Genomic DNA, 18,644 nt, shown 5'->3' with positions numbered 1-18,644 from the left:
GAAACTTACTTTAAATATAAAACTTATATAGATTAAAAGTAAGTGGATGGAGAAAGATATACCAGGCTAGCACTAATCAAAAGAAAGCAGGAATAGTTATATTAACTTCAGACAGAGTAGACTTCAGAGCAAGGAAAGTCATCAGAGATAAAGAAGGATATTATATAATAATAAAAGGGTCAATTCTCCAAGAAGACATAACAATCTTTAACATGTATGTGCCTAACAACAGAAAGTCAAATATGTGAGGCAAACACTGATAGAACTGCAAGAAAAAATAGATAAATTCACTATTGTATTTAAAGACTTCAATACCCCACTATCAGAAATGGATGGATCCAGCAAGCAGAAAGTCAGTGAGGACACAGTGGAACTCAACAGCACCACCAATCAACTAGATATCATGGGCATCTATAAACTACTTACCTAGCAACAGCAGAATACACATTCTTCTCAAGCTCACATGAAAGATGCACAAAAACAGATCATATTCTGGGCCATAAAACATACCATAAAAAATTGAAAAGAATAGAAATCATACAATGTCTGCTCTCAGACTACAATGGCATTAAACTAGAAATTAATAACAAAACGATAGCTAGGAAATCCCCAAATACTTGGAGATTAAACAACACACTTCTGGGAATTTCCTGGCGGTCCAGTGCTTAATACTCCACGCTCTCACTGCTCAGGGCCCAGGTTCAATCTCTGGTCGGGGAACTAAAAAAATCCCACAAGCCACGAGGGGTGCCCAATAAATAAATAAACAAATAAATAAATAATAAAATAAAATAAACAACACACTTCTAAATAAAACAAGGGTCAAAGAAAAAATATCAATAGAAAATTTAAATCTTTTTAGTTAAATGAAAACGAAAACACAACTTATCAAAATTTATGGGATGCCGTAAAAGTAGGTCTTAGAGGGAAATTTACAGCACTGAATGCACATTATTAGAAAAGAGGAAAGATCTAAGATCAATCATCTAAACTCCAACCTTAGGAAACTAGAAAAAGAAAAGCAAATCAACTCCAAAGTATGGAGAAGAAAAGAAATTAGAAATTAGAGCAGAAATCAATGAAACTGAAAAGAGGAAATCAAGAGGAAAGACAATGAGGCCAAAAGCTGGTTCTTTGAAAAGATCAATAAAATCAATAAGCCTGCAGCAAGGCTAACTAAGGAAAACAGACAGGACACAAATTACCATTATCAGAAATGAAAGAAGAGACATCACTACAGATCCCACAGACATTAAAAGGATAAGCAAGGGACTTCCCTGGAGGTGCAGTGGTTAAGAATCCGCTTGCCAATTCAGGGGACATGGGTTCAAGCCCTGGTCGGGGAAGATCCCACATGCTGCGGAGCAACTAAGCCCATGCGCCACAACTACTGAGCCTGTGCTCTAGAGCCCGCGAGCCACAACTACTGAAGCTTGCACGTCTAGAGCCCATGCTTCGCAACAAGAGAAGCCACCACAATGAGAAGCCCGCGCACCGCAACCAAGAGTAGTCTCCGCTCACCACAACTAGAGAAAGCCCGCGCGCAGCAACAAAGACCCAACACGGCCAAAAATAAATAGGTAAATAAATAAATAAATTTTTAAAAAAAGGATAATCAAGGAATACCACAAACAACTCTATACACACAAATTTGATAACTGAGATGAAATGCACCAATTCCTTGAAAGATACACTCTGCCAAAACTCATGCAAGAAGAAACAGATAATCTGAATAGGCCTATAATCTCTAGTAAAGAATCTGGATCAATAATTAATGACCTTTCAAAACGGACACCACCAGGTCCAGGTGGGATTCATTGATGAATTCTACCAAATATTTAAGGAAGAAATTGTATCAATTCTCTACACTCTCTGTCAGAACACAGAAGCAGAGGGAATACTTCCTAACTCTTTCTATAAAGCCAGCATTACCCTAATACCAAAACTAGACAACGACATTACAAGAAAACTACAAATTTCCCTCATAAACACAGATGTAAAATCATCAACAAAATATTAACAAATCAAATCCAACAATGTGTAAAAAGAATTATACACCATGATCAAGTGGGATTTATCCCAGGTATGCAAGAAAGTGCCGTAATAGAACTCCAGTGCTTCCCAAAGACCATGTTTTACACCCTCTTAAAACTGGTCCTTAATCTTCACTTTGGCCTTTCTGCTTAGAAGATGACCTTATAAGGACTTCAGTCTTTTCTAGTTTGGACATTAATTGTTATTTATATTGTGGCATTTTGCTCTATATACCGTACAACACAATGGCTTTCTAATATTTTGTATCTCAAATTTTATAGTGTCTCTAAATTTCAGATGTTTAAGCTCTTTTCTTATTAGTGAGCAGATCTGCCTGTTTGACAATAAAGTTTTCTACCAAAAAAAAAAAAAAAACCTCACCTTAGAGCCTTGTAAAGTTTCACAGGTAAAGAAAAGGTCCTAATAGCTTCCAGAAAGGAGAACAATGTTACCAATAAAAAAACAAGAATTAGATTGGCATTAGCCTTGTCTTTTGCTATACTGGACACTAGAAGACAGTAGAGCAAAGTTGTACGGCTCTGAGGGAAAAGGATTTTGAATACACCATTCTAAATCCAAATACAAATCATACATGAGGGCAAAATAAAGACAGTTTCAGACATGTAAGCTTTGTTCCCATGTGCCCTTTCAGAAAAACATTATTTGAAGATTTAACCCAGCAAAATGGAAAGAAAAATCCAAGGAAGTGAAAGACATGAGCAACAGTGAAACCAACCCAGGAATTCAATGAAAAGCAAACTCAGAATAACAGCTGGTCAACAGGTCAAGACAATAATCAGTGAACACTGAAACAGGAAGATAGAGGGCTCTGAGGAAAAAAAAACAAAATGCCTTGAAGGAGCAAGTGGAGGGACTTCCCTGGCAGTGCAGTGGTTAAGACTTCACCTCCCAACACAGGGGGTGAGGGTTCGATCCCTGGTGAGGGAACTGGGATCCCACATGCCTCACGGCCAAAAAACCAAAACATGAAACAGAAGCAATATTGTGGCAAATTCAATAAAGACTTTAAAAATGGTCCACATCAGGGGCTTCCCTGGTGGCGCAGTGGTTAAGAGTCCACCTGCCGATGCAGGGGACATGGGTTCGTGCCCCAGTCCGGGAAGATCCCACATGCCGCGGAGCAGCTAGGCCCGTGAGCCATGGCCACTGAGGCTGCACGTCCGGAGCCTGTGCTCCGCAACGGGAGAGGCCACAGCAGTGAGAGGCCCGCGTACCGCAAAAAAAAAAAAAAAGTCCACATCAAAAACACCTTTTAAAAAAAAAAAAGGAGAAGCAAGTGGATTCAATTTAACAAATCATATGAAGGAAAATTCTCATGACATGTTACAGAAGGTGGTATTTTCTCTCATCAGAAAAAAAAGGCAATTAGCACTCCAGAAAAAAAAAAAAAAAACAAGAAGAGGTATAAGAAAGTCATCATTAAAATATGAAGCAAATTAAAAGGCAGTATGATTAAGCAACTGAGGTAGTGTATAAAAAAGATCCATTTGACCTTGATGTTTGGGAAATTCTCCATCAAGAGATACAGATTTGGTTTCAAAGGATCATGTTCTATATTGACTAACATTTACATGATTATCATAATGTTATTTTTTTTAAGTATAAGAATCAATCCAGGGCTTCCCTGGTGGTACAGTGGTTGAGAATCTGCCTGCCAATGCAGGGGACACAGGTTCAATCCCTGGTCTGGGAAAATCCCACATGCCACGGAGCAACTAAGCCCGTGAGCCACAACTACTGAGCCTGTGCTCCAGAGCCTGTGAACCACAGCTACTGAGCCTGCGTGCCACAACTACTGAAGCCCGCACGCCTAGAGCCCATGCTCCACAATGAGAGAAGCCACCGCAATGAGAAGCCCACGCATCGCAACAAAGAGTAGCCCCCGCTAGCCGCAACTAGAGAAAGCCCGTGTGCAGCAACAAAGACCCAACGCAGCCAAAAATAAATAAATTAAATAAATAAATTTAAAAGAAAATAATCAATCCATAAAGATTGATATAATTAAGGCTACACGTTAGCCTTAATTATAGTTAGAGCAATAAAACTAAAGATTATAAAGCCTGATGATGCAAAAGTTATACGCTAGCTAACAGAAATCAAATGTAAAATAATGCAGAAGTGATTTTCTTCCTCACTTACAGGAGGGAGTTAAAATGTGCTATCTAACACTATTAGGGAAAGAAAAGGTCTAAATACATTATTTTAATGCACAGAAATAAAAATAATTTTATAAAGTTTAGAAAGAGAGTGACAGAAGGTGTTGAGTCAGCAGAAGACCTCATCTTTCATTATCTTAACAGGAACAGCAGTATCAACCAACATCTACTAAGCACCTATGTGCTGGACACTCTTCTGAAGACTTTACATGAATCTTTTAATACAATGTTTAAATTATCCCATGAGATAAGTCCTATTATTATGCCATATGATAGACAAGGAAACTGAGGCAATGAATGGCTTGATAATTTGCCCAAGGTCACATAGGTTATAAGCAGCAAACCTGGACTAGAACCCAAGCAGTCTGAGTTCGGTCTGTGTTTTAACTTAACCATCCATGCTGTACTGCCTGATGTGGAAAGGTCAGAAGGTACAGTGTAAAGCTGACAAAACAAGATATAACTGTGTAATGTGTAATTTGTGCTAACTAAGCAAATAATTAAAAACAAGCAGTTGCATCCAAGAAACAACACTGAGGGTGACGACTGGGGAGGGAATTCAATTAAGTACTTAATACCACTCTCTATTCTTTCAAGTGTTTTATACTTTTCATTAATTATTTTCTTAATAGACAGAAAGACAGATGAACACATGGATGGGAAAAATAGCTATGTACCTGCAATACTGTGATTTGTAAGAAATATACATTTGGTCTTCATCCACAGTTCCTGGCTCACAGCTCCCAAAATCCTTGGCAGTGATAAGAGCAATGGGAGCATCTTTTGCTGTAATATTTGGTTTCATGTCCTCCGTTCCTGAAAACACTTCAGAGTCATAAAGGGGAAATGGGTGCCTTGTTCTTCGTTACAAGCCCCTTTCCACCACAGCAGGGTGTATGTTACTATGGTGGCTTTTGCAAAGCACCTGAGGATGGGGGCTGGTTGGGTTGTCAGGAGAACCAACCATGATTAGAGGGTTGGAACCTTCAGTCCCACCCTAGACCTCCACCCCTGGAGGCTGAATCAATAACACCTATGGAATAAAGCCTCCATAAAAACCCAAAAGGATGGGGTTTGGAGAGCTTCCGGGTTGGTGAACACATGGAGATTCAAGGAGAATGGTGCACTCAGAGCATGGAAGCTCTATGTCCTTCCCATATACCTTGCCCTATGCATCTCCTCCTTCTGGCTGCTCCTGAGTTATAACTGGTTATAATAAACCAGTAATTTTGCAAGTAAAATGTTTCTCTGATTTCTGTGAGCTGCTCTAGCAAATTAATTGAAGCCAAGGCAGAAACCATTGGAACTTCTGATCTATAGTCAGTCAGAAGCAGCTGACAACCTGGACTTGTTACTGGCATCTGAAGTTGGGGTTGGGGGAGAGTCTTATAGGACTGAGCCCTTAACCTGTGGGATCTGATGCTATCTTCAGGTAAACAATGTTGTTACCAAACCAAACTTGGGTCCACTCGCCTGCGCACAGTAAAGCCAATCTACTGACACCAGGTTGTGGGGAAGTAAAGTGCAGCGTTTATCGTAAAGTGCCAAACTAGGAGTCCAGGGCAGCTAGTGCTCAGAAACACCCCAACTCCCGAATGGGTTTCAGGGAAGCATTTTTAAAGGGAAGGTAAGGGAGGGGAGTCACAGAGTATATGATCAGCTCATGCACAATTCTCTGGCTGGTTGATGGTGTGGAGCAAGGCGGTGTTACTGGGGTTAACATTATCAATCTTCAAGTTCCAGATGGTCTGGGGGCTATGTGCTCATGATCATCAAATAGTTAACTTCTTCCATTTGGTGGGGGTTTTAGCATCTGTAAAACAACTCAGGAATGTGTATCAGATACTGTTATCTATATATTTCAGGGAGGAACTATGGATACTGTGACTGCCATGTGGCTGATTTACTGTTTCAATTGTTACCAGTTCTCCTGGCCCAACTGCTACTTTTGTCACTATATTGTCCTTTCAATCATTAATTCTTGGGCCAGGCTTTTGTGACTCTCGGGAGGCCTGAGAAACTACAGCTTTTCTACAAAGGAGAGGCAGGCAGAGGACATGGGGGAGGGGGTCTGTCCAGGAAGGGCCCATAGGGTCCTGCTCAGTTACAGTGTCAGAATTGATTTGAACTGTAGGTCACCCTGCTGGTGTCCAAGAATTGCCTGGCGGTATAGAAAAATCCCCCCTACCCACATTGGAAATTGGGTGCAGGACCTTTTTCTTCGTACCTAACCCAGGGGACTGCATCTGACATTATGCAATAAGTTAAATTGCAAGGAAAAACAACAACAACAAGGCAAAACTGAAAATCACTCTCCTCAATAGCTAGTATTACCTGCTATAAACCACTTAAACAAGGCCTCAGGCTCCCCATCTACGCCAAATCACTTCAAAATCCTATACGAGGTAAACATAATGCCAAACAAAGTAAAAATAATCCCAAAATACAAAAGGATTTTTAATGATCTTCTTAGATTCTGTATTTTTTCCCTTTCATTTTACACTTGTATCCAGAAACTCTCAATTGGAAGAATTTCATTAGGCTCCTTCATTTTAAAGGAACACGTAGTATTATTTGTTCATTAAAAAGGGTAATAATGACTTCGAAAATTTTTCCCTAGCAGAGTTGACATCAGCGTCATGACACGGCGTAAGACATTCCTCCTTTTTTGTCCCCCTTTTTAACAACAAATTAGGCACCCATCCAAAAACAAAAGTGCCTCTGTGGGAATTGTGGGATCCAGTACCACACGCCAAGCGACCTAGGAGGAGTCTCGACCACATGTGTATCTGGTAATAGGCAGATAAACCTCAGTGAAGACAGCATAGCCAGTGAACTTGTCCCAATCCCTCTTGGCCATAGTCAGGGAAAACCTGGAGCATGCTGACCCAGGCAGATACCGACAGATGAGAAAGAATTTGTAGAAATCCAGTCTTCCCAAGGGGAAATCCCAGAAAGAAAAAACATACAAGTTTGGATGTGACTAAGAGGGTGCGAGAAACTTTGCCAGCACTGCCCCTCCCCACACATAACAAGCCCAGGGCTGAACAACCCAGGAGCGCCCTCTTCCAAGAGGGAAAAGGAGAGTGGCAAGTTAGTGCCCAGCTACCCCCATTGTGAGAGAAACCCACTTAATTCAGCAGCACCCCAAGTACTGAGGTGGGATCTCCATGACTGGAGGGAGGGAAGGGATCAGGAAAGAGGCAGATAAGAATACCAAAGGGCACTGAAGGGATGCAGTTCCTGCTAACTGTGCTCAGGACTTTAGCAGGGAGTCCACCCACGAGCCCATGGGAGACCCTCACCTGACAATCTTTCCACAGAGCCCATGAGTACTCCCAATGCCCTGAGTGCTAAACCCACACCTCCCCACACTCTGGAACCAGCAGCTCCTGTGCATGCTCCCAAATGAGGCAGTAAGTGAGACTCTGCTAAACAGGACACTATCAGTTTCCGTGGACAAGGGAGAAACACAAACTTAAGCCATAGTGCCTCCTTCTGGAAAACAAAAGCTTAACAGCAGCTAGCCTGGTGGATTGTAAGAAAAGGTTAAAAACTGTGCCACAAGAAGAAGCAAGACATGGGAAGCAAGTGTACCCGTACAAGGGCAGAAAAAACCACAGATAAAACAGGACTAATGAACATTTTATCCCATCTAAAGGCAACTAGTAAGACAGGAGGAGGTATCTGCTATTTCAAGTGTGAAAGCAGCAATGCAAATGTACAAGGAACATAAAGAATCAAGGAAACGTGTCATCACCAAAAGACAACAATAATCCTCCAGTAACCAAGCTCAAAGGCACAGAATTAACGACCTAGAAGACAAAGAATTCAAAATAGCTGTTTGAGGAAACTCAATGAGCTACAATAAAACATAGACAAACAAGTCAAAATATACATGAACAAAATCAGAAACTTACAAAGAGATAGAAATCATAAAGAAGAAGCAAATGGAAATTTTGGAGCTGAAAAATTCCATGAATAAAATGAAAAAAATGCAATAGAGAGCATCTATAGCAAAGGAGATCAAATGGAAGACTGAATAAGGGAGCTAGAGGACAGGAACTTTGAAATAAACCAATCAGAAGAGAACGCAGGAAAAAAAAGAATGAAAAAGAGCATAGAAAGCTTACATGATCTATGCGATGCCACCAAATGTACAAATATTAGAATAATCAGGGTTTGAGAGAGAGGAGAGAGGGAAAAGGGGGCAGAGTTTATTTAAAGAAATAATAGCTGTGAACTTCCCAAACCTAGGGATATATACTTGGACAACCAAGTTCAAGAAGCTAATAGATCACCCTTTTATCTCTATGCAAAAAGACCTTCTCCAAGACACATTATAATGAAACTGTCAAAAAACAAGCATAAAGAGAGAATCCTAAACGCAGCCAAAGGAAAAAATATTGTAATCTACAAAAGAATGCCCATTCAGCTCTCAGTAGATTTCTAAGCAGAAAACCTACAGGCCAGGAGAGAGTGGATGACATATCCAAAGTGTTGAAAGAAAAAAACTGCCAGCCAAGAATACCCAGAAAAGTTATCCTTCAGATGTGAAGGAAAAATAAAGACTTTCCTTGACAGACAAAAGCTGAGGGAGTTCATCACCACTAGACCTGCCCTGCAAGAAATGCTGAAAGCAGTTCTTCAAGCTGAAATGAAAAGATGCTAGTGATATGAAAACATACAAAAGTATACAACACACTGGTGAAGATAAATATACAGATTTAGAAAACTCTAATTCTGTAATAGGATGGTGTGTTAACCACTTAACTATAGTATAAAGGTTAAAGAAAATAACTACAGCTACTATAACTTGTTAACAAATACACAGTACAAAAAGAGGTAAACTGTGACATCAAAAATATAAAAGGGAGGGAATAAAAAGGTGGAGCTTTGGGCTTCCCTGGTGGCGCAGTGGTTGAGAGTCCGCCTGCCAATGCAGGGGACACGGGTTTGTGCCCCAGTCCGGGAAGATCCCACATGCCGCGGAGCGGCTAGGCCCGTGAGCCATGGCCGCTGAGCCTGCGCGTCTGGAGCCTGTGCTCCGCAGCGGGAGAGGCCACAGCAGTGAGAGGCCCGCGTACCGCAAAAAAAAAAAAAAAAAAGGTGGAGCTTTGTGTGCAATTGAAGTTATGCTGTTATCAGCCTAAAATGGTCTGCTTTATCTATGAAATGTTTTATGTAACCACGAAACAAAAACATAAAGAAAATTCACAAAAGCAAAAGAAATGAAAACAGAGCATATCACCATGGAAAATCACTAATTTACAAAAAAAGGAAGGCATAAACAGAGGGGAAAAGAAACAATGAAAATGCAAAACAAATAGAAAGCAATTAATAAGATAGCATTAATAAGTCCTTATGTATCAATAAACACTCTAAATGTAAGTGGATTGAATTCACCAAAAGGCACAGAGTGGCTGAATGAATAAAAAAATAAGACCCAACTACATGCAGCCTACAATAGGTTCACTTCAGATTTCATGACACAAAAAGACTCAACATGAAGGGATGGAAAAAGACATTAAATGCAAACAGAAACCAAAAGAAAGGGGGTTATCTATACTTATATGAGACAAAATAGGCTTTAAACCAAAACCAGTAACAAGAGATAAAGAAGATCATTATATGATGATAAATGGGTCAATACATCAAGAAAATATAACAATCATAAATCTATACCTACCCAATGTCAAAACACCTAAATCTATTACACAAATACCAACATAACTGAAGGGAAAAATACACATCAATATAGTAATAGTAGGGGGTTTCAATACCCCAGTTTCAGCAATGGATGGATTCCCCCAGACAGATAATCAATAAAGAAGCATTGGACTGGAACCATATATTAGATCAAATGAACCTGAGACGTTTATAGAACATTCAATCACAGCAGAATACACATTCTTCTCAAGTGCACATGGAACATGCCCCACTTTAGATCACATGATAGGCCACAAAGCAAGTCTTAGCAAATTTAAGAAGAATGAAATCATACCAACTATCCTTTTTGACCACAGTGGTATGAAACTAGACATCAACAACAAGCAGAAAGCTGGAAAATCTACAAATATGTAGAAATTAAACAACGTACTCCTGAACAACCAATAGATCAAAGAATGAGTTGAAAAAGAATATTTTTAAATATCTCAAAACAAATTAAGCTGGAAATAACATACTAAAACCTATGGAAAACCTACCACAAAAGCAGTTCTGAGAGGGATTTTCATAGCAATAAATGTATATATTAAGAAAACAGATCTCATGCAACCTAACTTTACACCTCAGGGAAGTAGAAAAAGAAGAACAAACTAAGACCAAAGTTAGCAGAAGGAAAGAAATAAAGATCACAGTGGAAATAAATGAATTAGAGACCAGAAAAGCAACAGAAAAGATCAACAAAACTAAAAGCTGGTGTTAAAAATTAACACCAAAACTTCTCAAACTCTTCCAAAAAATTGAAAAGGAGAGGACACTCCCAAATTCACTTTATGAGACCAGCATTACCCTGATACCAAAGCCAGATAAGGACACTACAAGAGAACTAAACTATAGGGCAACATCCCTGATGAATACAGATGCAAAAACTCTCAACAAAATATTAATTCAACAATATATTAAAAGGATACATACCACGGCCAAGTGGGATTTATCCCTGGGATGCAAGTATGATTCAGCATACACAAAACAATAAATGTGATATACCATATTAATAGAATGAAAATGTATTTGATAAAACACAACATCCTTTCATGATAAAAACCTCTCAACAAACTGGGTATAGAAGGTAAATTTAATAAAGGCTATTTACAACAAACCCACAGCTAATATCACACTCAATGGTGAAAGATTAAAAGCTTTTATTCTAAAATCAAGAACAAAACAAGAATGTCCACAGTCACCACTCTGATTCAACATAGTACTATAAGTGTCAGCTAGAGTAATTAGGCAAGACAAAGAAATAAAAGGCATCCAAATCAGAAATGAAGAAGTAAAACTGTCATTATTTGAAGATGATATCATCTCATACAGTTGACCCTTGAACAATGCAGAGGTTAGGGGCACTTACCCTCCACACAGTCAAAAATCTGCATATAACTTATAGTCAGCCCTCCATATACATGGTTTCTCCATATCTGCAGTTCCACATCCATAGATTCAACCAACTGTGGATTATGTAGTACTGTAGTATTTACTACTGAAAAAAAATCCATGTATAAGTGAACCCATACAGTTCAAACTCATCTTGTTCAAGGGTCACCTGTATTTAGAAAATCCTAAAGACTCAATCAAAAACCTATTGGAACTAATCAACAAATTCAGTAAAGCTGCAGGATATAAAATCAACATACAGAAATAAATTGCATTTCTATACACTAACAACAAAACATCTGGAAAAAAATAAAGAAAACTATCCCATTCACAGTAGCATCAAAAACAATAAAATAATTAGGAATAAATTTAACCAAGGAAGTGAAAGATCTACACAATGAAAACTTTGATGAAAGAAACTAAAGTCAAAAAAAAAAAAGAGAAGAAACTGAAGTAGACATAAACAAATGGAAAGAGAGCCCATGTTCATAGATTGGAAGAATTAATATTGTTAAAACCCCTATACTAACAGAGTCATCTATAGATCCAGTGAAAACCCTATCAAAATTCCAAAGGCATTTTCCACAGTAATAGAAAAAACAATCCTAAAATTTATGTGGAACAACAAAGATCCCAAATAGCCAAAGCAATCCTGAGAAAAAAGAATAAATCTAAAGGTATCACACGTCCTGATTTCAAACTGCGCTACAAAGCTATGGTAATCAAAACAGTATGGTACTGGCATAAATACAGACATATAGACCAATGGAATACAATCAAGAGTTCAGAAATAAACCTCCACATAAACAGTCAACTAATACCTGATAAGGGAGCAAACAAATACTCAATGAGGAAAGCATAGTCTCTTCAAAAATGGTGCTGGGAAGACTGGTTAACCACAAACAAACCAATGAAATTGAACCCCTATCTTACACCACTCACAAAAATGAACTCAAAATGGATTAAAAACAAACATAAGATCTGATATTGTAAAATACTAGAAGAAGAAGTGCCTTGGCATCGGTCTTGGCAATGATTTTTTTAGATATGACACCAAAAGCACAAGCAACAAAAGCAAAAATCAACAACTCAATAAGAATAACAACAAAATCCAATTTTAAAAATGGGCAGAGGGGGACTTCCCTGGTGGCGCAGTGGTTAAGAATCCACCTGCCAATGCAGGGGACACAGATTCAAGCCCTGGTCTGGGAAGATTCCACATGCCGTGGAGCAACTAAGCCCATGCACCACAACTACTGAGCCTGCGCTCTAGAGCCCACAAGCCACAACTACTGAGCCCACGTGCCTAGAGCCCGTGCTCCGCAACGAGAAGCCACCACAATGAGGAGCCCATGCACTGCAACAAAGAGTAGCCCCCACTTGCCACAACTAAAGAAAGCCCGTGCACAGCAACAAAAACCCAGCACAACCAAAAATACATAAATAAATAAATAAATAAATGGCCAGAGGAACTAAATAGACATTTTTTCCAAAGAAGACATCCAAATGGTGAACAGGTACATGAAAAGATGATCAACATCACTAATCATCAGGGAAATGCAAATCAATACCATGATAAGATATCACATCACACCTATTAGAATGGCTATCATAAGGAAGATAAAGAGGATAGGGAGAGAAGGGAACCCTTATACACTGTTGTTGGGAATGTAAATTAGTTCAGCTGCTACAGAAAACAGCATGAAGGTTCCTCAAAAAATTAAAAATTGAACTATCATATGATCCAGCTATCCCATTTCTGGGTATATATCCTAAGGAAATGAAAAAAGGTATAAAAAAAGATATCTGCACACCCATGTTTACTGTAGCATTACTCACAATAGCCAAGGTATGGAAAGAACCTAAGTCCACTGATGGGTGAATAAAGAAAATGCAGTGGTGTATACACACACACACACACACACACACACACACACACACACACACTGGAATATTATGCTAAGTGAGATGAGTCAGACAGAGAAAGACAAATACCCCATATCACTTATATGTGAAATCTAAACAAACTGAACTCCAAAATTCCCTGGCAGTCCCGTGGTTAGGACTCCATGCTTTCAATCCCTGGTTGGGGAACTAAGATCCCACAAGCCACATGGTGAGGCCAAAAAAAAAAAAAGGAATAAAGTGTTAAAAAAAAAAAAAGCTGAACTCGTGAAAACAAAGAATAAAATGATTACCAGGGGCTAGGGGATTGGGGAATTAGGGAGATATTGTTTAAGGGTACAAACTTGCAACTAGTAGATAAATAAGTCCCAGAGATCAAACACATAGCATAGTGACTGTAGTCAACAATAGTGTATTATTGTATTAATACAAATATAATAAGTTTATGTAACAAACTTCAAAGTTGCTAACAAACAAGATCTTAATTGTTCTCACCATAAAAAGAAATGATAATTATGTGACATGATAGAAGTGCTAGCTAACACTATAGTGGTAATCATATTACAATATATAAATGTATCAAATCAACACATCATACACCTTAAACTTATACAACGTTATATGTAAATTATATCTCAATTTTTTAAAAACAGAAAAATTTCCCTTACCTACTGATCACATTTTAGGAAATATTCCAGCCTCCCTCTCCTTTCTAGTTGTTGTGAGGCTATGACAAACTACTAAGGACCAAACCATGCACTGTGTGCTCACAGCATGCCTCCTTCTCCTTTCTTTTTCCTCTCTTCCTCTCCCATGGTCACTCTTGTTCCTTGGGTAGCCACCAGCTACCAACTCAAGGCCAGCAAACTGACCCATACAGCCCAATCCAAGAATCACCAGATGCTTGGTGCTAAGTCACCTGAATTTTACTTAAAAATGAAAAAGAGGGCTTCCCTGGTGGCGCAGTGGTTGAGAGTCTGCCTGCCGATGCAGGGGACACGGGTTCGTGCCCCAGTCCGGGAAGATCCCACATGCTGCGGAGCGGCTGGGCCCGTGAGCCATGGCCGCTGAGCCTGCGCGTCCGGAGCCTGTGCTCCGCAACGGGAGAGGCCACAACAGTGAGAGGCCCGCATACCGCAAAAAAAAAAAAAAAAAGAAAAGAAAAAGAAAAAGAATGCAAAAATGCCAATTTACTTAGTTTTCCCAAATGATAACCCTATTCTAGGCCAGTAACAAGGGCAGCTTCAAGGTCTGCCATCTTTTTAGATTCAGAGCCAAGAGGAAACACTAATGGTCACTCCTGGAGCCACTGTAAGGTGTGGACTGGAATGAACACTATGCTTGCCCGTCCCACAGGCCTGTTTCACTCCTGTCTACTGAAACACAACACTGCTGTTTACTGACCGGTCAGCTCAGGGGCGGGCCTGACTGATCAAAGAATAATCCCAAGTGACTGATTCAGGAATGGGCCTGTGACCCAATTCTGTTCTATGAAAAGCTGCTGCATGTTTCTGATGGATTCATGCACCTGAATCCAGACACCACCAGTACTCTGGGAACAGCTCTCTGAATTTTACTTGCCAATGAAAAAAATGCAAGTAACTCCTGAGAATATTTTGAGGGAAAAAATTGTATCTCAAGCTGGACATGTACAAGAAAGCAACCACCTGTTGCTGTGGCAGTAACCTAAAATCCAACCATGAAAGAGGATGCCATAGACAAAGCTAATGCACAAAGGGCACAGCTGAGAGACTTACGGAGAAATGGAGCCTGAACTATGCTCAACATAGCAAAATGAATTATGCACAACTATACCTCCTGACTTCTATTCTAAATGAATATTATTCCTTAATATTAAAGCCAGATTGAATCAGCTTTATTTGCAGCCAAAAGCCCTAATACACTGGTATTGTTTTCATAATTGGAAAACATATATATTTAAAATATCAATGAATAAGGAAAAATCAAATAAATACAGGCAATGCTCAATGAGAGGTTATCAGAGAACTAACAGAGAATTCTCCCTACAAACTTTTGTTAGATATTGATATAGATCTCCTTCTCATATGTGATATTTTTTCTCCCATGGTTTCTACCTGCATCATTCTAATGTCTACTTCCATCATCATATCACCTCCACCTTCCTGCCACTCTCTTATAAAGACCCATGTGATTATATTGGGCACACCCAAATAATCCTGAATAATATCCTTAACTCAAGATTCTTAACTTAAGCTTGTCTGCAAAGTCCCTTTTATCAGATAACATATTCACAGGTTCTGAGAATTCAAACACTGACATCTTTGGGGGCTTTATTCAGCCTACCGTATATACCAACTTGATAATAAGTCCTTTACATTCAGAGATGTCTAGAAATCCAGAAATCTGTGAATTCACTATAGTAGTTGCTCTACTCACAATCACCCAACTAGAGAGGTTTTGCTAGTTTGCGGATCTTATTGGTTCCTCTATTTGTTTAACTGAATTTGGCCAAATCTTAGGAAATGTGGGGATTTTGGTGTGATACATCTGAGATGGAGCAAACGGGATGTCCTAGGATTTGTATTTTTTAAACCCCCATGAATTATTTCGAATTTATTCAACTTTCATTCAGTAAATCTTTATTAATGTTTCAGAAGCTGAAGAATTTAAAGTATCTAACCACATTTTATGTTGGAAAACTAAGTAAAAATGTAATAGTCGTGACAAAGGAAATATTGCTTTCTTAAATTTCAAAAAACTCCACACATACAATATAAGGGAGACTAACTTGAGCATGAGATGAGGAAACAAAAACATGAAGGAGACCTGTTACCAATGGAAAGAATATTTGCTTCATTTAGTGTTGTTTGTTTGTTTTGTTTGTTTATCTTAACCAACTCTGAATTTGGCATATTTGAAAATGCTTTTTCTCCCCTTACCACCTGTGATGGTTAATTTCTTATGTGATATTTTTAATTAAAATTGAATCTGTGCTTTTCAGAAAATACTCAGAGGGCTTCCCTGGTGGCGCAGTGGTTGAGAGTCAGCCTGCCGATGCAGGGGACACGGGTTCGTGCCCCGGTCCGGAGGATCCCACATGCCGCGGAGCGGCTGGGCCCGTGAGCCATGGCCGCTGGGCCTGCGCGTCCGGAGCCTGTGCTCCGCAACGGGAGAGGCCACAACAGTGAGAGGCCCGCATACCGCAAAAAAAAAAAGAAAAAAAAAGAAAATACTCAGATACTCTAATAGCAAGGAGAGTACAATCAGGATCAGAAGCCTAGGACAGACCAGGGATTAAGGGACGGAAGACGGCCAAGGTTCAGAGCCTTTCCCACTCCCCACTCCCCACCCCAAGCTTCTTAAACAATTATCATCATAGTAATAAACTGAACAGTTTAAAAGTCATAACAATACTCTCAGCCTGGACAAGATAACCTCTTTAGACGAGGGGAAGTGTCTCACCACACTCCACTAAAAGATCTATTTATATTTTCAATATTAAAATTGTCCTACATCATTTATATTACTGGCACCTCCCTTCTCCATTATTGTTCGGTTTGTGTTTGTGCAGATAGCTAGAGCTGTTAGCGGACATTCTCCAGAAGTTTCCAAGAACTGCAGCAGAACTATTAGGGGAATTCCTAACAATAATTCCTAACATTCCTTCCTGATTATAATGACATTAACGATGTGGGACTATGGCCTAACCTCTCAAGTCTCCCTTTCTCCTCCCTCCTCGGCCATCCTAGACCTACACAACTATCCTCTCTTTTCTTACACCCAGGCTGTTGAACGTGGTAAAACCAAACACACTCACAAAATCAATGCGAGTAAGCGCCATGCACACATATGATCTTGAAAGTTATTGGCCTCTATCATCCTGCAGGGTCAGCTCCATCTTCCACCCCCATTCTTTCAAGCCCCTATGTACCAACCTCCTGGGCTCCACCCTCCTTCCACCTTCTGCCTCCTCTCTAGGCAAGAACTCCCTCAATGTCTTACCTTCCAGCAGCAAATGTATCTACGTTGCCAACCATTATGACATTTTTCCCTCTTAGGTCAGAGGAAGGAGCATGGCTCCTCCTACATAATTAATAATAAAACGACAACAAGAACACTCACAGTGTACCATGTCCCTCATTCGACATAGTTACTGCTCCATCTGTACTCTAGGTCCCATCTTCTCCTCCTCCCCCTGGTCCATTAATCCTTCTCTCCAGCTCCTCCATGAATTCTTCCCCCTCAAACGCAAGTCCCTCAGACTTCCACTTGCAGCCAAGATACAGAAACAGTGAGAGCTACTCCTCCACCTGAAACAGTGGTTTTTCCAGACAGTGCGCATCAGACAACAAAAGACATGATGCCTGAAAGATGGGAAATAAAGGAAGTGATCCCTATGACTGATTGCCCTTTGCTTACAGCCTTGAGAGCATCTCCAGGCTGCAGCAGCAAGAGGGGAACCCAGGTGGAGCCTGGAGAACCCCCTAAATTGAGGAGATGAGCTGAGAGTCTTAAAAGATCAAGCTGGCTAGAATCCACAGGACAGTAACAGTAGGAGACAGCTGCACACAGAACTCAGGAGACCTACAGAGTCCTAATTAAGTATTCAGCAGAGTACTGAGGAGCACACGTGTGTAAGGAAACTCCTGGAGGCTGGGGAAAGAACCACATGAAACCATGAGAGAAAACAGTAACCTAAGTTCCCACAGGGCGGGGATGTTTGAGAGACACAAACATTCAGCCTACAGCAAAATCCAAAAACCAAAAAAATACCGTAATTAAGTTCGACCTATAACCTGAGAAGTACCACAAGCCAACAAAATTAAAAGGACAGCATCCGTTTAGATTAAAAAATACTCCATAAATTTTGGTGATATGTGAGTTCATGAAGGGAATGGAAGAGAGGGGGAGAGGTGACTACTACTAAGTAACTTCTCAGTTCCAGGCACTTGTGAGGGTTCAAGAAGACATGGTCCCTGTCCTAAGCACCACACCCAGTCTTCAAAACAGACTCATCGGACTTCCCGGCTGGCGTAGTGGTTAAGAATTCGCCTGCCAGTGCAGGGGACACAGGTTCGAGCCCTGGTCTGGGAAGATCCCACATGCCGCAGGGCAACTAAGCCCATGCGCCACAACTATTCAGCCTGCACTCTAGAGCCTGTGAGCCACAGCTACTGAACCCGCGTGCCACAACTACTGAAGCCTGCACGCCTAGAGCCTGTGCTCCGCAACAAGAGGAGCCATTGCAATGAGAAGCCCGCATACCGCAAGGAAGAGTAGCCCCTGCTTGCCGTAACTAGAGAAAGGCTGCATGCAGCAACAAAGACCCAAAGCAGCCAAAAATAAATTAATTAATTAAAAACAAACAAACAAACAGACATCATCACCTCCCTCCCCTGAAATACTCCTTCAGCTTTCTGCCAGGAGTCAGCTAAAAGGTCTCCTCCT

General features: G+C 40.2%; 2 protein-coding genes across 5 annotated transcripts in view; one reads left to right on the top strand and one right to left on the bottom strand.

Moving 5' to 3' along the window:
• The window catches only part of RPL24 (ribosomal protein L24), a 100,498-nt gene that overhangs the window by 11,843 nt on the left and 70,011 nt on the right, over window positions 1-18,644 (top strand). The gene's annotated exons all lie outside the window — the stretch shown is intronic.
• NXPE3 (neurexophilin and PC-esterase domain family member 3) overlaps window positions 1-18,644 on the bottom strand; it is a 54,220-nt gene that overhangs the window by 28,267 nt on the left and 7,309 nt on the right. The window lies entirely within an intron of this gene.

This window comes from Mesoplodon densirostris, chromosome 5 (assembly GCF_025265405.1).
Source record: "Mesoplodon densirostris isolate mMesDen1 chromosome 5, mMesDen1 primary haplotype, whole genome shotgun sequence".
Classification (NCBI taxonomy): domain Eukaryota; kingdom Metazoa; phylum Chordata; class Mammalia; order Artiodactyla; family Ziphiidae; genus Mesoplodon; species Mesoplodon densirostris.
Note: the sequence above shows the minus strand (reverse complement) of the source record. Positions and strands in the feature narration are given on the sequence as shown.